Source organism: Pantherophis guttatus, chromosome 7 (assembly GCF_059756535.1).
Source record: "Pantherophis guttatus breed Tessera chromosome 7, ASM5975653v1, whole genome shotgun sequence".
Taxonomy (NCBI): Eukaryota; Metazoa; Chordata; class Lepidosauria; order Squamata; family Colubridae; genus Pantherophis; species Pantherophis guttatus.
This window is the reverse complement of record NC_142069.1, coordinates 7,201,637-7,224,759: the sequence shown is the minus strand read 5'-3', so window position 1 is coordinate 7,224,759 and position 23,123 is coordinate 7,201,637.

The window sequence follows — 23,123 nt, the reverse complement described above, 5'->3', positions numbered from 1 at the left end:
GGGTGTTTGTTGGGAACAAACACTGAATTTGTAAAGTTTTGTGTGCCGTTGAAGACATTTGGAGTTTGCAGGACTGCTTGCTTCTTCCTTGCTTCGTGGACTGATTGTTTGTTCCTTGCTTCATGGACATCGTTTGTTCCTTGTTCGTGGGCTCATTGTTTGTTCCTTGCTTCATGGATTAGTTCTTTGTTCCTTGCTTTGTGGACTCATTGTTCCTTGATTCATGGACTCATTGTTTATTCCTTGCTTCGTGGACTCATTGTTCCTTGATTCATGGACTCATTGTTTGTTCCTTGTTTGTGGACTCTTTGCTTGTTCCTTGCTTCGTGAATTCGTTGTTTGTTCCTTGCTTCGTGGACTCATTGTTTGTTCCTTGCTTCGTGGATTCATTGTTTGTTCCTTATTCGTGGACTCATTGTTTGCTCCTTGCTTCATGGACATTGTTTGCTCCTTGTTTGTGGACTCATTGTTTGTTCCTTGCTTCGTGGATTCGTTGTTTGTTCCTTGCTTCATGGACATTGTTTGTTTCTTGTTCGTGGATTCGTTGTTTGTTCCTTGCTTCATGGATTCGTTGCTTGTTCCTTGTTCATGGATTTGTTATTTGTTCCTTACTTTGCATTTTGTTTCTTGCTTCGCGGATTTGTTGTTTGTTCCTTCCTTCATGGATTCGTTGTTTATTCCTTATTTCGTGGACATTGTTTGCTCCTTGTTTGTGGACTCATTGTTTGTTCCTTGCTTCATGGATTCGTTTTTTGTTCCTTACTTTGCAGACTCATTTCCCTGTTCCTTTGTTTTGCTGGACTGGATGCAGCCAGAGGCTGCAGTGTGCCTATGTATGCATGTGCTTTGCCCACCCACTCGCCTGGGTGCAATCCCATCCTATATCGCTGTGTTTCTAACGTCACATGCATGCATGGACGGCACACGCGAGCGAATTGCCGTGTTGTTTGACATCGCACACACGTGTGGATGGCACGCGCGAGCTAATTGCCGTGTTTTGTGACGCCACACGCATTTCTGGTGCTGAGCGAACCGGTTGCTACAGTCTGTGAATCCCACGTCTGCTGCCAGCCAAATAGTTCCATAGGTAGGTGGGTTTTTTGTTTTTTTTTAAAAGTCAGGAAACCGCATTTGGGAAAGATGAAAATAATCTAAGGACCGTTTCTCCCCGGGGAAATTAGAAGCTGTCTGCTGAGCCCCATGGTTTCCTGCAGGGAGAACGGAGCGATTAAAACTGTAAAAATTGCTCAGAGAGATGATTCTGTGGTGTTCCTTACTCTCGGAACAGTTCTGAGCAGGGTATTTTTTGCTTATGTGTTACTAATTAGTTTTCCCTGGCACTTTTTTTATTAGGTGTCTTAGAAGCAGCCAGGCAGAAATTGCCTATGCTAGTATTTCTCAACCATGGCGACTTGAAGAGGTGGGGACTTCAACTCCCAGAATTCCCCAGCTAGCATGGCTAGTCGCCATGGTTGAGAAAAATTGGTTTGTGCCCATATGGAGAGTAAAGCAGTGGTGAAATGTAAAATTTGTTACTACCGGTTCTGTGGGCGTGGCTTGGTGGTGGTGGGGGTAATATGACTGAGTGGGCGTGGCCAACTTTTTTTTTTTTTTACTTTTAAAACCATTTTTTCTACAACCTCTTCGGTTGTAAAAAAAAAAAAATGCTTTTAAAGCCTCTGACGATCCCAGCTGACTTGCCTGATCAGCAGAGGCTTTCTTTCTTTTTTTTTTTTTTATGCCTCCGATGATCCCAGCTGAGCCATGCGATCATCAGAGGCTTTTTAAAATACTTTTAAAAGCATTTTTTCAGTCAAAGAGATTGTAGAAAAAATGTTTTTAAAAATAAAAAAAAAGCCTCTGATGATTGCGCGGCTCAGCTGGGCAAGGGGGGGGCAGGGATTTTTGCTACCAGTTCTCCGAACCACCCGCCTCCATCACTATCGGATTGGGCGATCAGATCCGAACCGGGAGCATTTCACCCCTGGAGTAAAGGGGTGAGTCAGGAATTCTCTGGGATCAGGAAAAAAGGCATCACCTTCTGAGGATTTGTTATTCTTATTGTTGTTCTGAATCTGATCTACGATTCTGGGGGTTTCCTCTTGGTCTCCCATCCAAGCGCTGTAATCACCAGCAGGCTAGCTTTTACAAAACTAACTTATTTACAGGATCTAGTTACACGTCTGTGGAGATTCTCAGTCCTCCAGGTCATGTTTGTCTCAGAGGTGCCTTTTTTTCAAGGGGTCTGCTTTTTCTTTGAAGAGGTTTCGCTTCTCATCCAAGGAGCTTCTTCAGCTCTCCCCACCATCCAGTCAGAGCTGAAGAAGCTTCTTGGATGAGAAGCGAAACCTCTTCAAAGAAAAACTCAGAAAGTCCAGTTGAAAAGAAGCACCTTTGGGACAATAGCTAGTTCCAATAACTAGAATGACTAGAATTACAATAACTAACAAGCCCTTACAAAGCCTTGTAGCACTGGAAATCCTCATACAGGCAGTCCTGGACTTACGACTATAGGTAGTCCTCAACTTACAACCATTCATTTAGTGGCCAAAGTTTGCAACGGCAACTGAAAAAAGCGACTTATGACCATTTTTCACACTTACGACCATTGCAGCCTCCCCATGGTCACGTGATCAAAACTCAAGGCGCTTAGTGATTGATTCATGTTGATTCATCTTTATGACGGTTGTGGTGTCCCGGGGGTCATGTGATCCCCTTCTGATGAGCAAAGTCCAGATTCACTTAACAACTTAACAAAAGATCCCGGATCTACGCACCTTCCGCCACGCTCTTAAGACCTTTTTATTTCACCAGGCTGGTCTGGCCTAACCTTTCCCATTCTTTTTTAATGTAAATTTTAATGTAAATTTTAATTTGTTCTTAATCTGGGGTTTTAAATTTGTCTTGGGCTAAATTGATTTAATTCGATTTTACTTCTGCTCTTAATTTTTGTATTTTACGTGTTTTATTCTGTGCCTGTTCACCGCCCTGAGTCCTTCGGGAGTAGGGTGGTATACAAATTAAATAAAATGAAAATAGAAAAAAAAAAAACTGTGTTACAAACTTAACAACTGATTCGTTTAACCACTGTGGCAAGAAAGGTCGTAAAATGGGACAAAACTCACTTCACAACTGTCTAGCTTAGCAATGGAAATTTTGGGCTCGTTTGTAGTCATAACATCGAGGACTCCCAGTATTTGTTTAACGCAGTGTTTCTCAACCTTGGTAGCTTGAAGATGGGTGGACATCAACTCCCAGAATCCCCCAGCCAGCAACGCTGGCTGGGGGATTCTGGGAGTTGAAGTCCACCCATCTTCAAGCTTCCAAGGTTGAGAAACACTGATTTAACGCTTTGGGAAAACTAACTTACAATTTGTTGAATTTGCAGTTGCGATGGTCACACCAGCCCCACAATCCGGTAATCCCAATTTGGGTGCTTGGAACCTGCCTCACATTTATGACCAATTCCAGCAACCTGCAGTCACATGATCGCAATCTCTGAGCTTTGATTTGCAGCAAATAAAAATAAAGTGAAGTGAAGTGAAGTGAAGTGAACGCCTATTGGGGAAGCTGAATTGGCTTAACAACCACAGGGATTCATTTAACAACCATCATGTCATAAAATCAGGTCCAACTCAGCTTACAATGACTAACCACAGAAATAACCATGGACCCAATTGTGGTCGTAGCTCGAGGACTAACTGTATAATTCTTGGGGGAGCTCCGATTCAGCACATCAGTGAGAACTAGCAGCTTGACTTTAGCTATCTTGTTCTGCTTCTTTTTCTTTCTCCGTTATTTATTCCCCACTCCCACCCCTGAAAAAAAAAATCATTGCTGGAATGACAAGATGAGACAGGCAGAGCGGGAGCAAATTCTCAAAATGTCTCTTCCCAGCACAAAACAGAATCCAAGGCAAAATTTAGAAGCCGAGTTGCAGGAACACCAGAGAATTGTGTGAAAATTAACAGATGCACGTTGGCTGCCCACACATGACAAAGTGTACCTCTGTCACAGCTAATTATGACTCGGTACAGTTTCTGCACACGCTTGTTGCACGCACACAAGGGGTCTTGCGGGAAATAGCACATGCAGGAACGGTTGGACAAGTTGAGCCAAAGATGTTCCCAAAACAAATTGCAGAGTAGGTCTCACACAGGCACTATGTCTATACCATGTGTTTGTGTGAGAGAGGGGGGGGAGGAAAGAGAGAGAGAGAGAGAAGGAAGGAGGGAGAGTGAGAATAGTTCGACGCCCTAGAGCAGTGATGGCTAACCGTTTTGCCATCGCGTGCCAGGAGGAGCGACAGGGGGTTGCACGCGCATGTGCCCATACCCATAATTCTATGTGCCCTGCCCCTGTGCACAAACCCGGGGGAACCCCCCACTCCTGGCACGCGATGGCCCGGTAGGCCCGTTATTCTCTCTCATCTGGCTCCAGAGCCTCTCTAGGAGTCTGGGGAGGGCGAAAACGGCCTTCCCTAAGCCCCCGGAGGCCCTCCAGAGGCCAGAAACGGACCATTTGCCAACTTCCGGTGGGACCAGAAGTTGGCAAATGGTCATTTTCGGCCTCTGCAGGACCTCCAGGGGGGTGGGGAAGGCTGTTTTCACCCTCCCCCGACTCCTAGAGAGGCTCTGGATGCTGGGGGCAGCAAAAAACGGGCCTTCCGGTCCCACTGGAAGTTAGTAAACAGGCCGTTTTCGGCCTCTGGAGGACCTCTGTGGGGGGGGGAGGTTGTTTTCGTCCTCCCCAGACTCCTAGAAAGATTCTGCAGCCAGGTGAGAGAGAAAAACGCCCCCTCCCCACCACCACCCAAGGCCCTCCGGAGGCAGGAAACAACCTGTTTCCCTACTTCTGGTGGGCTCAGAAGGCCCGAAAATCAGTTGGCCGGTGCACGCATGCATGCCAGAGCTGAGCTCGCGTGGCCACTGATATGGCTAAACATGCCACCTGTGGCACGGATGCCATAGGTTCGCCATCACGGCCCTAGAGCAAAGGTCCGCAAACTATGGCCCGCAGGCTGAATATGGCCCACCGAAGCCATTAATCCAGCCCGTGCAGGACTACAAGGCTGCCCCGCCACACCGTCCCATCTACCCGACAGCCCCCACCCACCTTCTGGAGGCCGAGGAGGCCAAAAATGGGCCCGTTTTTGGCCTCTCAAGCCTCCAGAGAGAGAGGGAGGGAGGGATGGAGGGGAAGAGAGAGAGAGAGAGAGAGAGAAACAGAAGTCCTTCACACACACACCAAGGCAGCCACATCCCTTCACTAACCTGCTTCCGCCCCCCCCCCAAGGAGCATAACAAATTAAAATTTAATTTGTGTGTATTGTTTAATGGACTGCTAAATTGGCTACGCCCACCCAGTCACATGACCACCTAGACATGCCCCCCTCCGCTGGTCTGCACCCCCCCCAACAGTCTGAGGGACCGTGAATTGGCCTCCTGTTTAAAAAGTTTGAGGACCCCTGCCCTAGAGCAGGGCTGGGTAATTATGGCCCTTTTATGAACTGTGGACTTCAACTCCCAGAATTCCTGAGCCAGCATGCTCAGGAATTCTGGGAATTGAAGTCCATAGTTCATAAAGGGGCCATAGTTGCCCAGCCCTGCCGTAGAGTATATCCATGTCATCACAAGGAATCAGGGTGGACTCAACAGACCATAATAACATCAACAAAACCATGGCCTGAACAATCTCGAATTTGAGGAACATAATTTTGGGTGGGAGCAAAGGGGAAACACCGGATGCTTCTCAACTCTATACTTCTTAAAATCCATTTTTTTTAACAGGATAACAGAATTGGAAGGGACTGTAGGAAGAAATATCCTTCTGGGTTCAGCTCCAAGTGGGGAAAAAGACACTGGAAACATGGAGACTGCTTGGAAAGATGGTTTAATGGTGGACAGGATCACATGGCTTGAGTTCCTGAACAGAAAAGGAGGGCAGATACAGCGAGATTTTCAGCAAGGGGTCTCCAGGTTTTATGCTTTCTCTGGCTTTGAACTTCCTGGGGCCCAGAAAGAGTATCCTGATTGGTTGTGTTCTGTCCCCGTCTCACACACGCACACAAACAGACAGCCGGGGGTTAAATAAACTGGCAGACAACCAATTCTTCCAATAAGAAGCTTGGCAGCAACCCAGTAGCTGCTTGCCAAGAACTTTACTCATAAAACAAAATACACACAGTCAAGAATTGTCCAGTTCGTAAAATAAATCCAAGGCCGATAATGTTGTTTCCAAAGATGCAATGTGACTCGATAGTAGTTAGTTTTGTCCGTCACAGAGTCTGAATGGCCACCTCACCCCCTTTTATACCCTGTGGGGTGTGGTCCAGTGACTCGGCCTAATCTCTGGCACGCCTTTTCTTCTGTTGCACGCGCTTATCTCTGCGACGTTGCCGAGGATCCAGCCAAGACTCATTTCCCTCATCACTGTCCACCTGTGGCTGCGTGGACGTGCTTGGCCCCGGCTCTATCTCTTGCCCTTCGGCGGACACTGAAGGCATTGCCAGAGAGGAGGGTCCTGGAGAGGGAGGCCTTGCCAACTCCTCTCCTTCACTCTCCGAGTCCTCTCCTGCCGATGACACAGGCTCAGGTAACGGAGCCACAACAGGTTGTCAGACTCCCAGGGGGTGGGGGTCTTAGCTAGCCTTGCTGGCTGATAGTCACATGTGCTTCCCAGGTCACATATGATGAGTTTCGGTTGCTAGATGGGTAGAGGGCTAATCCTATCTTTGTTGGATCTTTGGCAATTCCTACTATGGCTCTGCCTGAAGGAGGTAAATCTTTGTTATGTAGAATAGACCGGCCTTAATGGCCCATTGACAAAGGGTGGTGGGAGGGCAGGAAGATGGGAGCTGCTTCATCTTTAAAACATGCTTCTCCATTTCTCATCCAGGGAAATATAATATTCTGCCTTTTTAATATTTCCTAAAATATTTCATTCTTCCAGGAAAGGGATGGGTGCTAACTTCCTACAGGACCTTGGAGGACTTCTAATCCAACCCCTTGCTCAAGCAGGAGACCTTATGCCATTTCACACAAACGGTTGTCCAATCTTTTCTTGAAAACCTCCAGTGATGGAGGCATCCACAACTTCTGGAGGCAAACAGTTCCACCGATGAATTGTTCTCACCGTTAAGGAAATCTCTCCTTAATTCTAGATTGCTTCTCTCCTTGATTCGTTCCCATCCCATTGCTTCTTGTCCTGCCTTCAGGTGCTTTGGAGAATAGGTTGATCCATTCTTCTTTGGGGCAGCCCCTGAGATATTGGAAGACTTCTATCATGTCACCCACTCCTCCTTCATTAAAGGGATGACATGATTATCAGTCTCTGGACCTTCCCCCCAAACTGTCCTCTTTTTCTAGTGACATCACAACCCTTCCATCCAAGGCCTCCATCTGGAAGTGGGGGAGGGGGCCAGAGTTCTTGCTCCCCTCCCCCAAGGCGGGATTCCAAGCCCTACTAGACTTGTAGAGCATCTCAAATGTTCACCAGCACCTTGTGCCAAGAAACAGCTGTTAGCTGATTAACCAAAGTGCTTTAGAACATCTCCATTGCTCTTTCTTGATTCTCTATTCCTAATCAGCTCTTTTAATAGTTCTACAGCTAGGTATGTGTGTAATTACTATAATTAATATTAGGTAACTAATTAGTGCTGCTGTAGGAAGCACAAAATCAAATTAATGTTTCTACAGGGATTCGGGAGAAAACGTTGCTATTCTGAATAGGAATTAAGTTCTTTCCTCCTGCCTTAAAATCTCCCCCCCCCCACACACACACACACTTTTTTTTTATTCTTCCCAGAAGCAAAACAAAACAAAGCTTCTTTGAAAAGGAACTAACAAGTCTAGCTCTAAACTCTGGGGATTTAATTCTAATTCTTTGCAGCAGGGCTCGGTGGACTTTTATTTCGGGGTGCACGAAATTTGGGGGAGACGGATGCCACCGCAAATTGGGAATGAGGTGCCAGAGGATGTACTCAGGGATGGGATTCAGAAATTTTAGCAACCGGTTCTCTGTCTGGTTGTTGGGTGGGTGTGGCCATGGTGGGTGTGGCCTACTCGGCCTCCTGGATCACGGGGGGGGGGGGAGTTCGCCCTTCCCAGACTCTGGAGGCTTTCTTCGAGCCTCCAGGAGGGCAAAAATGGCCTCCCCCGGGTTCCGGAGGCTCTCCAGAGGCCAGAAACGGGTCCATTGTCGGACTTCCAGTACTTCCGGTAGGCCTGTTTTTCGCCCTCCGCAGACTCCAGAGGCTTTCCTCAAGCCTCTGGGAGGGCAAAAACAGCCTCCCCGGGCTCCAGAGGCCCTCTGGATGCCCTCCGGAGGCTGGAAATGGACCCATTTCCAGACTTCTGGAACTTCCAGTAGGCCCATTTTTCACCCTCCCAGAGCCTCCATGCGGGCCCTACGCTTACCTGGCATCCAAAACAGGTTGTGTGGAGACTCCTGGGAGGTGCGGGGCAGGGTGGGCGGGATCAGCCAGTCCTTGCCATAACTGGTTGGGCGAACTAGATTAAAATTAACATTCGGTTCGCCCGAATTGGTCCGAACTCGCTGAATCCCACCCCTGGTCGTACTCCTGAAAGGGGAGTGGCCTGGACTGGGACAAAGAAGTGGGCTTTGATTTAATTCAAGCTATCCTGAAGCCACAAACCAGCTCGTGTGCCCCCTTAAAAGCTAACCAATATGTCAATGTGCGTTCTTCCAGAAATCATAAATCAGATGCATCTGATTTTACTGTTCCGTAAAATCCAACAATACAGGTTTGTCCTAAAACTTATGACCAGAATTGTGACCAGAATTTCCACTGCTAAGCAAGGCAGTTGTTAAGTGAGAAACCCGATTTTACATATGACCGAGATTCAACATTCCGATGCTCCACCCCCATCACGGTCACGTGATCACATTTTGGATGCTCAACAACTGGTCCATGTTTTCAGCATCCTGTGAATCAAAAGGATTTGCATCCTTTTTAGAGAGTCCTTGAGGCCACTTGGAAGTTTGTCTGTGTCCTCAGGCTTTGCACTACTCAGGTGATCCTGAGGACACAGATAAGCCTCCAAGTGGCCTCAAAAACCCTCTAAAAAGGATGCAAATGACCAGCTGTCTGCAAGGAGTATAAATCCTCACATTCCCCACCATCCAGTCAGAGCTGAAGAAGCTTCTTGGATGAGAAACGAAACGTCTTCAAAGAAAAACCAGAAAGTCCCAGTTGCCTCTTGAAAAAAGCACCTTTGGGACCTCAGTAAAAAAAAGGTCATAAAATCTGCTTTATGACCTGATTTATGACAGTCATCACTTCGAACTGTGACGGGCAAGCTCCATTATGGTTATACATCAACTACCTGTAATACTAAGAGCAACAATAGATTATTGTTAAGAGCAACTATACATTACATATTGTGTAAGAGCAACTATACATTACATATTGTGATCGATTTATGATTGGATGCATTGTATGAACCCAGAACATTTGCAGTGATTCAAGTCTTGTGTGAAGGCATCTGAAGATTTCAAAAATACTTATTTTGGTGTAAAAAGAAAATTACTCTGGGAAATCACAGTCCAAACTGGATTTGTTGTCATTTGTTTGTAATGCACACATCTATATGAGTCTCCTGGGATAAATTTGCAGAATGCACCAAGTTAGGATAAGATGAGTGGATAGTTTGTGGTTCCATGGATTGTGGGAACTCATGTTTTAAACCAACATGTTGCATGAACCAACCAAGGAGTAATGTCGGATCAGGAACTGTGTTTTACCTCCATCTGGTGGAGACACAGAATCACTGCCTTTACAGAGGAAAAGTTTTCTGCCGCAAAAAAAAACAGAGGAGATCGTGGAAGAAGTTTCTGGTGGCACCTAGTCAACAATTTCACACAATTGAAGAAAAAAGAAAAAGAAAAATAGAAAAGAAAAGAAAAAAAACAAAAGCGAAGGCAACTCTAGGCTTCATCAACAAAGGAAGCATGTCACAATCCTACGCCTGAGTGGCATAGGAGGCTAATGCCTCCTACTAAGGCAGCATTAAACATCCAGCTGCCTGCGAGTTCAATTCTCACCAGGCTCAAGGTCAACTCAGCCTTCCATCCTTTCTAAGGTAGGTAAATTGAGGACCCAGTTTGTGGGGGCAATAAGCTGACTTTGTAAAAATATACAAAAGTATGAACGCTATTGCTTAACGCACTGTAAGCCTCCCTGAGTCTCCGGAGAAGGGCAGCATATAAATCAAATAAAAAAAATATTGTGTCAGGATGAAGAGGAGCCATTGTTCTCCACAATGTTTTTTCCGACTCCACTTAGAACAGGGGTGTCAAACTGGATTTCTTCGAGGGGAGGATCAGCATTGTAGTTCTTCTCCATGGGCCAGCCAGGGAAGGGAGGGGACCAAACGGACGCCTCCTGCAGTACTTTGTTGGCCAAATCAGGCTGTATGTGGGGGGGGTGCATGTGCCCACACACACCTCATTTTCAGCCTGGACGGCCTACTGCAGCACTTTGTTGGTCAAAACGAGGTTCAGGGGGCTGTGTATGAAATGTGAGAGAGAGAGTGCACGCGCAGTCACTTCGTTCGCCCACACTTCATCTATACATATGCCTGGCCTACCACGTATGTGCTTTGCTGCTGTGCGTGCATTCCGCACATGCGCCTGGTCTCAAAAACGTGCCTAAATAGCACAACTTGGAGCCGGGGCGGGACGGGGGCCACCCACCTGCGATTTCCGCTACCGATTCAGGCGAACCAGTCCGAACCGGCTGTATACCATCTCTGCCGTGGGGCCACCCTGGAAACAGCAAAGGACTGGGCCATGGTGCCTCTGCCAGCAAAAATGGAGCTCAGTAGGGCCGCATGTGGCTCTTCTGAGATCCGTTTTCACTGGCAGAGGGTTGCAGGAGACCGTCGCAGCCGAAAAAGGAGCTCAGGAGGGCCGCGTGAAGTCAGAAGGTTGCACAAGGCCATAGCAGCTAAAAATGGAGCTCAGGAGAGTCTGAACCAGGGGTGAAATGCTCCCGGTTCGGACCGGATTGCCCGATCCGGTAGCGATGGAGGCGGGTGGTTCGGAGAACCGGTAGCAAAAATCCCTGCCCCCCCCCATGCCCAGCTGAGCCGCACAATCATCAGAGGCTTTGTTTTTTTACTTTTAAAAGCATTTTTTCTACAACCTCTTTGGCCGAAAAAATGCTTTTAAAAGTAAAAAAAAAAAGTCTCTGATGATCGCGTGGCTCAGCTGGGATCCAAGCTGAGTTGCCTGATCGTCAGAGGCATTTAAAAGAAAAAAAAAGCCTCTGCCTATCAGGCAACTCAGCTGGGATCGTCAGAGCCTTTTGAAAGCATTTTTTTACAACCTCTTCGCCGAAGTGGTTGTAGAAAAAATGCTTTTAAAAGTAAAAAAAAAAAATGGCCACGCCCACTCAGTCACATTACCCCCCCCCCACCAAGCCATGCCCACAGAACCAGTAGTAACAAATTTTAGATTTCACCCCTAGTCCGAACTAGCTGAATGCCAACTCTGATTATGAGGAAGAGTCAGAGGCAGTGAGTATATTAGTTTGGAGAAAAGAAGGCAACCAGGAGATTGAATTGCTCTTTTTGAGCATCTAAAGGGTTCTGGGATTCAGCGAGGAGCAGAATTGTTCCAGAAGATAGGATACGAAATAGTGAATTACAAGGAAATAGACTTTGGATGGATAGTGAGAAAAAAAATCCTTGGAGGTAAGAGCAGTTCAACAATAGAACTGACTATTTCAGGGGGTGATGGCCTCTGTTAACCAACCTAGAACTACGGAGAAATTTCCTGACCATGAGAACAATAAATCAGTGGGATGACTTGCCTCCAGAAGTGGTGTGTGCTCCAACACTGGAGTTTTTTTTGTTTTTTGTTTTTATTAATGATAAACAAACATACATATACAAACATACACACATAAAAACAAACTATACATAAACAAACTGTACACTAAAATCAAGTCATGCAACTTGAGCTTTGTGAATGGAGCTACATCGGTATTTTGTATATCCATATATCTATATTTGTTTTCTGAGGTTTTTGCAGGTGTTTGTATGTAGGTCTTTGGTTATTTGGGTTTTCTCCCGCGTAAAATTGGAGGTTTCTTGGCAACGTTTCGACGAAGTCTCATTCGTCATCTTCAGGCGGGTGTTCTCGGCTTCGTGCTTCTAGGAGCAATGTGTGTCATTGCAGCTGTTTCTTCCTTTTAACTGCCAGTGGGGGTGTGAACCCCTTTAAACCACTTTAAACCCCACCAATCCATACATGAAGCAGACTGACACCCACCATGAAGAGTTGGCACGGCCACGAACACGAAGCCAAACAACAGCAACACAGCTCACCAGCTCAAATCCCCCTGCTACTCAGACTAACCCGAGCACAACCAAGCCCCCACCTAAACAGAACACACACCCATCCAATCAGAGCACAGCCAACCCCCCATCCAATCAGAGCACAGCCAAACCCCCAACCAATCAGAACACACCTCCGCCCAATCAGAACACAGCCGAGCTCCCACCCAATCAGTTCACACCCACACTAGCAGTTAAAAGGAAGAAACAGCTGCAATCACACACATTGCTCCTAGAAGCACGAAGCCGAGAACACCAGCCTGAAGATGACGAATGAGACTTTGTCGAAACGTTGCCAAGAAACCTCCAATTTTACGCGGGAGAAAACCCAAATAACCAAAGACCTACATATATCTATATCTATATCTATATCTATATCTATATCTATATCTATATCTATATCTATATCTATATCTATATCTATATCTCCTTCATTATATAACGATATTTATGTAGTGATATTAATTTTGGTTCCTCATTTTTGTGTCCTTGAGTGGTATTCCCTTATTTCGTCTTCTTTTTCTCTAACCAATCGTACCATTTTTGCCAAATCAAATAGTAATCTGAGTCTTCTTTTTCTTGAATTTCTTTGGTAAGTCTGTCCATCTCCGCACATTCCAATGTTTTTTGTATTGTTCTCTCTTCTGATGGTGTGTCTTCCAATTTCCACATTTGTGCGAAAGTAATTCTGGCTGCTGTAAGAATGTGTATTATCAAATATTGTATTTGTGTTTTTTAAAAAAACCTGGAGGTTTTTTTAAGAAGAGCTTAGACAATGATTTGTCCAGAATGGTATCACCGCCCTGAGTCCTTCAGGAATAGGGCGGTCTACAAATCAAATAAAAGTAAAAAGTAAAAAAGTAAAGTATAAGGCTGTGATGGCAAACCTATGGCACGCGTGCCACAGGTGGCACATGGAGTCATATCTGTGGGCACGCAAGCATTGCCCTAGCTCAGCTCCAGGGTGCATGCGTGTTCCAGCCAGCTGATTTTCAGGTCTTCTGGGCCCACCGGAAGTTGGGAAACAGCCATTTCCGGCCTCCGGAGGGCCTCCAGGAGAGTGGGGGAGGCAGTTTTAACCCTCCCCAGGCTCCAAAAAAGCCTCTGGCGCTTGGGGAGGGTGAAAAACGGGTCTACCGGACCCACTGGTAACCTTTTTGCCATTGCAAAAGGGGGGAGCACCGGGGTGTGTGTGTCACATGCACATGAACGGGGGGGGGCATAGAATTATGGGTGTGGGCATGTGCGCGCAAAAAACATTAGCCATCACTGGTATAAGGTCTCCTGCTTGAGCAGGTGGTTGGACTAGAAGACCCCCCCCCCCAAGGTCCCTTCCAACTCTAGTCGGATTGATTGATTGAAACAAAATTCTGGACTAAGACAGCCTTGTCCTAATAATCCATCATCAAAGTTGTCCCATAGGTGCTTTTTTTTCCAAGAGGCAACTGGACTTTCCGGTTTTGTTTCTTGGAAGACGTTTCGCTTCTCATCCAAGAAGCTTCTTCTGCTCTGAGTTATTTCATCATCCAAGTTATTTTCTCTCCTTCCAACTCTGTTTATTCTGCTTCGCTGGAGATGTTTAAACAGAGGCTGGATGCCCATCCGTCAGAGAGGCTGAAGAAATAAATTCCTTCAAGCAGCTAGGGCCTGGCATGATTAGATCCAAATCCCTTCCAAGCCTCAAATGTTATGTGTTGATGAGCCTATCAGAAGGAAAGAGCAAACCTCTTCTGCATTGTTGTCAAGACAACCACAAGTGTGTGTCCTTGTAATCACCAGAAGCTGAACTCGGCTCAGGAGGCTTTACAGTGTATTTATTCCTTAAGCGTTGAATCATTTTTACCTCTTCTGTTCTACTAAAGATGCAATTCATTAGCAGCTCCTGAGAAGAGGCTCTGAAGATCGCAACCACACTGATGTTCTGCGAGGTTAGGTACCTCTGTAGCAGGGGTGAAATCCGGCAGGTTCTGACAGGTTCTGGAGAACCAGTAGCGGAAATTTTGAGTAGTTCGGCGAACTGGTAGCGGAAATTTTATGCGGCGAACTGGTAGCAGAAATTTTATGCGGCGAACTGGTAGCGGAAATTTTGAGTAGTTCGGAGAACTGGCAAATACCACCTCTAGCTAGCCCCAGAATGGGTTGGGAATGGAAGTTTTGCAATATCCTTCTCCCAGGAGTGGGGAGGGAATGGGGATTTTACAGTATCCTTCCCCTGGAGTGGGGTGGGAATGGATATTTTGCAGTATCCTTCCCCTGGAGTGGGGTGGGAATGGAGATTTTGCAGTATCCTTCCCCCAGGACTGGGGAGGGAATGGAGATTTTGCAGTATCCTTCCCCCACCACGCCCACCAAGCCACACGTAAAAAAATTTGAATTTCACCATTGCTCTGTAGATTCAGATTAAAGATTTCTAAGGAAGGGGAGACAGGGATGCAGAAGCGTGACAGTTTATTTATTTATTTATTGGTTCGATTTATATGCCGCCCTTCTCCGGAGATTCAGGGTGGTTTACAATATGTTAAGCAATAGCCTTCATACCTTTGTATATACCTACTTAGTAGGGCTTTTGGCCCCCCCAAGGGGTGTTTTTTTTTAATACAAAGTCATCTTATTGCCCCCACAATCCGGGTCCTCATTTTACCTACCTCGAAAAGATGGAAGGCTGAGTCAACCTTGAACCTGGTGAGATTTGAACTCGCAGTAATTGTAGGCAGCTGGCAGCTAAGTGCTACTTAACAGCACTTTAGTCCGCTGCACCACCAAGGCTCTATGTACCACACAATATGTACATTTGATGGAAAAAGGGAAAATTAGAGACTGCAAAGCTATACACAGTCTGTGAAAACTTTGCAGGTGTCAAAAGTTGAGAGATTTCAAAAGCCGTTGCTATTTAAATTGCCCTAGTGTCCTATATCATTTAAAAGAACAATATACACGTCAAGTTTTAATCTAGTCTCCTTTATGGTCCCACACCTATAGACAGAAATCTTGCCAAGGTAAAAAATAAACTACCAATAAAGGAGAATATTTGTAGGTCAGAATTGAAATGAGGAATCCTTGGTGTTCTCTGAGCTTAAAGCCTATGTAGCTTCATCAATTTCAAGATTTCAAGATTTCACTGCGGTAATTTTTCCGAATGATTCTGCCTGCGTCTCTCATAAGGGAAAACTTACAACCATTCGGAAAATCGCAGCATATTGCAATTAATACAAGAGAATATTTGTAGCTCAGGTGGTCTCTGAGCTTGCTTGTTTTCTTGCAGATGTCTCATTACCAAACTAGGTAACATCATTAGTGCTAGTAAGGAATGGGGTTTGCTCCCAATTTATTTTCTAGCAGCTTGCCCTGTCGGTGTTGGTGGGGAAAGGGTCTTGGTCTTAGACAGCTGTTCACTATTAGCTTGTTTGGCAGTTCTTTGATTGGGGTATTGTCTACTTCTTGATGGTCTGATGTTAATCTTGGTATGAATCCGAGTGTTGATTGCTAATGGGAAGATGTTTGGGTGTTTTTGTTCCCTTTTTTTGGCCTGTTGGTTGTCTGTTTTGAGCAGTCTGTAGATGTTGTTTATGTCTATGTGTCTATTGATGGCCAATTTTGTCAGAATGCCAGGCTTCCAGGAATTCTCTGGCCATTTTGGACTTGGGATGGTCACAGTTTCCCATTTGAAACTATGGTTAAGTCAGTTCTATGTGTTGCAAAATTTTCATCATGTCTTCTGACTAGTTGATGTCCATGGATGCCCTCTGCCAGTCTTCTGCCTGTTTGTCCTACATAGTGACTGTTGCAGTCATTACATTGTATGTTGTAGATGACTCCTGTTTTTCAGATCTCTATTATATCTATCTCTATTATATCTACCTATCTATCTATCTATCTATCTATCTATCTATCTATCTATCTATCATTATCTATCTATCATTATCTATCTACCTAATCTCTATTATATCTATCTATCTCTATCTATCTATTATATCTATCTCTATTATATCTATCTATCTATCTATCTATCTATCTATCTATCTATCATTATCTATCTATCATTATCTATCTACCTAATCTCTATTATATCTATCTATCTCTATCTATCTATTATATCTATCTCTATTATATCTATCTATCTATCTATCTATCTATCTATCTATCATTATCTATCTATCATTATCTATCTACCTAATCTCTATTATATCTATCTATCTCTATCTATCTATTATATCTATCTCTATTATATCTATCTATCTATCTATCTATCTATCTATCTATCTATCGATCTATCTATCATTATCTATCTACCTAATCTCTATTATATCTATCTATCTCTATCTATCTATTATATCTATCTCTATTATATCTATCTATCTATCTATCTATCTATCTATCTATCATTATCTATCTATCATTATCTATCTACCTAATCTCTATTATATCTATCTATCTCTATCTATCTATCTATCTCTATTATATCTATCTATCTATCTATCTATCTATCTATCTATCTATCTATCATTATCTATCTATCATTATCTATCTACCTAATCTCTATTATATCTATCTCTATCTATCTATTATATCTATCTCTATTATTATCTATCTATCTATCTATCTATCTATCTATCTATCTATCTATCATTATCTATCTATCAGTATCTATCTACCTAATCTCTATTATATCTATCTATCTATCTCTATTATATCTATCTATCTATCTATCTATCTATCTATCTATCTATCTATCATTATCTATCTATCATTATCTATCTATCATTATCTATCTACCTAATCTCTATTATATCTATCTATCTCTATCTATCTATTATATCTATCTCTATTATATCTATCTTTCTATCTATCTATCTATCTATCTATCTATCTATCTATCTATCTATCTATCATTATCTATCTATCATTATCTATCTACCTAATCTCTATTATATCTATCTATCTCTATCTATCTATTATATCTATCTCTATTATATCTATCTATCTATCTATCTATCTATCTATCTATCTATCTATCTATCTATCATTATCTATCTACCTAATCTCTATTATATCTATCTATCTCTATCTATCTATCTATCTCTATTATATCTATCTATCTATCTATCTATCTATCTATCATTATCTATCTATCATTATCTATCTACCTAATCTCTATTATATCTATCTCTATCTATCTATTATATCTATCTCTATTATATCTATCTATCTATCTATCTATCTATCTATCTATCTATCTATCATTATCTATCTATCAGTATCTATCTACCTAATCTCTATTATATCTATCTATCTATCTCTATCTATCTATCTATCTATCTATCTATCTATCATTATCTATCTATCATTATCTATCTACCTAATCTCTATTATATCTATCTCTATCTATCTATTATATCTATCTCTATTATATCTATCTATCTATCTATCTATCTATCATTATCTATCTATCAGTATCTATCTACCTAATCTCTATTATATCTATCTATCTATCTCTATTCTATCTATCTATCTATCTATCTATCTATCTATCATTATCTATCTATCATTATCTATCTACCTAATCTCTATTATATCTATCTATCTCTATCTATCTATTATATCTATCTCTATTATATCTATCTATCTATCTATCTATCTATCTATCTATCTATCTATCATTATCTATCTACCTAATCTCTATTATATCTATCTATCTCTATCTATCTATTATATCTATCTCTATTATATCTATCTCTCTCTCTCTCTCTCTCTCTCTATCTATCTATCTATCTATCTATCTATCTATCATTATCTATCTATCTCTATCTATCTATCTATCTCTATTATATCTATCTATCTATCTATCTATCTATCTATCTATCTATCTATCATTATCTATCATTATCTATCTACCTAATCTCTATTATATCTATCTCTATCTATCTATTATATCTATCTCTATTATATCTATCTCTATCTATCTATCTATCTATCTATCTATCTATCTATCTATCTATCTATCTATCTATCATTATCTATCTATCAGTATCTATCTACCTAATCTCTATTATATCTATCTATCTATCTCTATCTATCTATTATATCTATCTCTATTATATCTATCTATCTATCTATCTATCTATCTATCTATCTATCTATCTATCTATCTACCTATCTAGCTAATCTCTATTATCAAGCTATCTTTCTTAGGTTCTCAAATTTTTAAGTTTCTATTTTTCCCTGTTCCATTTGAAAAGTAGAGTTGATGTAATTCCTTTGCCTCCTAGGGAAAATAGCCTGATCTTCTCATCTGGTTGGGTTTTGTAGAGATTAAGGGAAAGTTTGTGGTAAATGTCCTGTTTTTTTTTCTCTACAGATGCAGCAGGCCATAAGCCTAGATCCATAACTAACATGGCTGGCATTTATTAATTATAATTAATCCCAAAGTGTGGGCTGAGTATCTTCGTCTAAAATGTAAGGGTAGGGCTCTTGTTGGTCATAATACAAAATGTCATTTCAGTTTCTTGCATTTATCAAGAGGCATCTGGAGTTAAAATTCAAAAGGACAACAATTTCACTCCAATTATATGAATTTTGTTATCTAGCAAGGAAACCCACTAGATGTCAGCAGTGCTCTGTGTGAGTCACTTACTATCTAATATTGCATTATAGGCAATAATTGGACAACCATTTGTCCAAAATGGTATAAGTTCTCCTTCTCGAGCAGAGGTTTGGACTAGAAGACCTCCAAGGTCCCTTCCAACCATATTTGTTTATTTATTTATTTATTTATTAGTTCGATTTATATGCCGCCCTTCTCCGGAGACTCAGGGAGGCTTACAATGCTTTTAAGCAATAGCCTTCATATTATTGTATATACCTGCTTAGTAGGGCTTTTTTGGCCCCCCTAAACAGTGTTCTATTTTTATACAAAGTCAGTTTATTGCCCCCACAAACCGGGTCCTCATTTTACCTACCTCGGAAGGATGGAAGGCTGAGTCAACCTTGGGCCTGGTGAGAATTGAACTCGCAGTAATTGCAGGCAGCTGGCAGCTGAGTGTTATTTTAACAGCAGTTTTAGTCCGCTGCGCCACCAAGGCTCTTTCTATGTTATTCTATGTTCTGAAAGAAGCCTGCTGAAAGGAACGTAGAGCTAATATTAGGGAATGGAAAATAACAAGCAAATTATTTTAGAAGGGATTTGTAGAAAAGATTACACAATCCCAAGAAAGCAGAAAGCACAAGAAACTCAAAAAGCTCAGCTATGTTCTTGTTTCCTGTAAGATAAAAAGGCGAGAAACTTCGAGAAGCTTTCAAAAGTCTGTCTGCTACTCCTGCGAGGTAGTCCAGGCAAAAAACAACCAGCTGTATCTTTATTGTGAAGTGTATTGTATGCAAGACTGAACATTCGTCTGAAATGATATAGGGTCTCCTTCTTAAGCAGGGGGCTTGACTAGAAGATCTCCAGAGTCCCTTCCAACTCTGCGATTCTGTGATTCCATTATTCTGTTATTTCTCCCCTTCCCCCTTTATTCTCTGCAAAACTAGGGAGGGTTTCTTCTGAAATGCTTCTCATGCCCTTGTTCATTCTGTGGGCTTTTACATACTGGTTGCCTAGTCTGCGGCTCAACCTTCTCCCAGACCACAGGAATGTCCTATCCAAGGGTGGGCTGCTAGGGGTTCGCAAGGGTTCGGGAGAACCTCTAGCTAAGATTCTGTGCAGTTCAGAGAACCCCCAAATCCCACACCTGGCTGGCCCCACCCAACCTGCCTTGCCCCTCCTAGGAGTCCCCACATGGCCCATTTTGGATGCAGGTAAGTGCAGGGTGCGTGCGGAGACTCGGGAAGGGCAGAAAACTGGAAGTTTTGGGAAAGCCAGAAAGGGGCCCGTTTCCAGCCTCCAGAGGGCCTCTGGAGCCTGGGGAGGCTGTTTTTGCCCTCCTGGAGGCTCAAAAAAAGCCTCCGGAGCCCGGGGAGGGCAAAAACGCTTCCCCCACATCTGTGGTGCAGGAGGCCGACTAGGCCATGCCCACCATGGCCACGCCCACCCAGCAACCAGGCAGAGAACCCCTTGCTAAAAAATTTTGAAGCCCACCCCTGGTCCTATCTCTATTGTAACAATGGTGAAGCCAGAGGGCTCTGAATGATTTAGGTTATTTAGATCTTGGCCGCAGGATGGAAGCCACCTTGGTCAGTATCCTGGCCAACAGGTTGGATAGAGGATCCTGAAGATTTAATGGGTGTCAGACAGCGTGCTTCCCTCTACCAAGGCCGTTGACAAACAGGGGAGAGAGTTGGGTACACCCCATTCTTCTCCGCGAAACACCCAAGAGACATCTGGGCGGCCATTGTGAGAAACAAAATTCTGAGGGTTCCTTAGTGGTCTCTGAGCTTGGATGTTTTCTTGCAGGTGTTTCATTATCCAAGCTAAGTAACATCATTGGTGGTAGTGCTGAGAGTACCAAGAATCCTCAGAATTTGGTTTATGAAACATCTGCAGGAAAGCAACCGGGCTCAGAGAGCACCAAGCAATGGTGGTATTCAGCCAGTTCGGACCGATTCAAGTGAACTGGTAGCAGAGATTGTGGTTGGGCCCGCCCACCCACCAACCTTCCCCGGCGCTATGCCGTCCTATTTAGCCATGTTTTTGTTGTGGCCCCACCCTCTGAGCCTATCCCATTGGAGGAAGAAAGCTCCGAGCATGAGGAAGAGGAGTCAGCCAGGCCTCCCTCTCCAGGCCCCTCCCCTCTGGCACTGTCTCAGGAGCCGGCCGAGGGAGAGGAGATTAGCCGGGAGACAGGTGTCTCGGATGAGAGTGAAGGAGAGACATCATTCCTGGACGCACGCCTCCGAAGGCATGATAAACGATTGCAGCAGCTCAGGAGGCGTGCTAGGGATTAGAACTGAGTCACTGGACCACACCCCAGAGACTATATAATAGAGGGTGGTGGCCAGTGATTCCTGTGACGAACAAAAATAAACCTTGGATAGTCACTAAAGCATCGTCTGAAACTGCTGAGAGGAATATTATTTCTATTGGACTCTTGTACGCTGAGTATATTATCTTTCTGTTTCTGTGGAAATAAAAGCACTTGGCAGACGGTGTGTATATCGCTGCCAAGTTGGAGATAAAGACCTGGGTGTGTGCCAAGTGCTTCCTTAACCCTCGGCTGGCTGTGTTTGTGTGTGTGTGTGGACGGGGACAGATCAGTTTTTGAGGCCGGGCACATCTGCAGAAGGCAGGCGCACGAGCAAAGCACATGCGCAGAAGGTCCCAGTGGTGGATTGCTACCAGTTCTCCCCGGTTTGGGAGAGCCAGTAGTAGAAATCTTGATAGGAGAGCGAATCGGTTCTCTCCGAACGTCAGTTGGGCCATCCCCCCCGCCCCCACGCTATACCTACCTTTATTTCTTTTGTTTTTACCTCAGCTGTAAGGCGTGGCAGAGTGGATTGCCATGCCTCAGCTGTTTCAATGCGCTTGCGATCGCACGCAAAGCGCGTGCCCTTTTTTTAAAAAATGGGGTTTTTTAAAAAAAAAAACGCTTTTTAAAAAAGCGTTTTAACCAGGAAGTAACCTGTTTTTTTACCCTCTGCGCATGCACAGAAGGGTTTGCCCATGCGCAGAGGGTCGGCGCACGCACTTCCGAACCAGTAGGGAAGGTAAGTAGATTTTACCCTTGGGTTGGACTAGAAGAGCTAGGTGGCTCAGCGGCTAAGACCCTGAGCTTGTCGATCAGAAAGGTTGGCGGTTCAAATCCCTAGTATAGGTTTCCTGTGTGAGCAGGGGGTTGGACTAGATGACCTCCAAGGTCCCTTCCAGCTCTAGTCTGATTGATTGATTGAAACAAAATTCTGGTCTAAGACAGCCTTGTCCTAATCCATCATCAAAGTTGTCCCAAAGGTGCTTTTTCAAGAGGGAACTGGATTTTTCTATTTTTTCTTTGAAGACGTTTCGCTTCTCATCCAAGAATCTCATTCAGCTCTGAGTTATTTCATCATCCAAGTTATTTTCTGTTCTTATTTGTGAAAGTTTTTTCTTGTGTCCACAAGATGTCAGCGTTCACTTGTGTGTACTTTTAGTTGACCAAACGGGGGGGGGGGGAACCCGTTACTGAAAGGGGACTCCATCTGACACTCATCACTGATCCACAGTCTAACCATCACAATATACTTTGTTTTAAAAGTGTTTGGACCTCTTGACTTTCAAAAGGATTAAGAAGGCTCTGATACAATTGCGTTAATTTAAATGGGTTATGGATTAAAGATGAGTTTTTCTGCCACTCAGGATGAGCCTGGAGTAGGGTCAAGCTAGAAGTTATATTAAAAATGCAATATGCAGCTCCAGGTGTTGGTTGGGATGGTTATTTATAGTCGTACAAGTGGAGGAGTGGAGTTCTCTGGCCCTTATCTGTAATCTTTGGGGAGGAAATGCTTAGATAAGCCTATCAGATAAGATAACGTTCAACAAAAAGAAATTTCATAGCTGGGAAGTAAATATTTGTGGAGATTCTGGAGTCCTCCAGGTCGTGGTTGTCCCAAAGGTGCTTTTTTCAAGACTTTCTGGTTTTTTCTTTTGAAGACGTTTCACTTCTCATCCGAGAAGCTTCTTCAGCTCTGACTGGATGGTGGGGAATAGAAGCAGTGGCGGGATTCAGCTGGTTCAGGCCGGTTTGGGTGAACTGGTAGTTAAATTGCTGGCTGGCCCAGCCCCCCCCAACCCACCCCTTCCAGGACTCCCCACGCGGTCCATTTTTGGCTCCCAGATAAGCGCAGGGAGGCCTA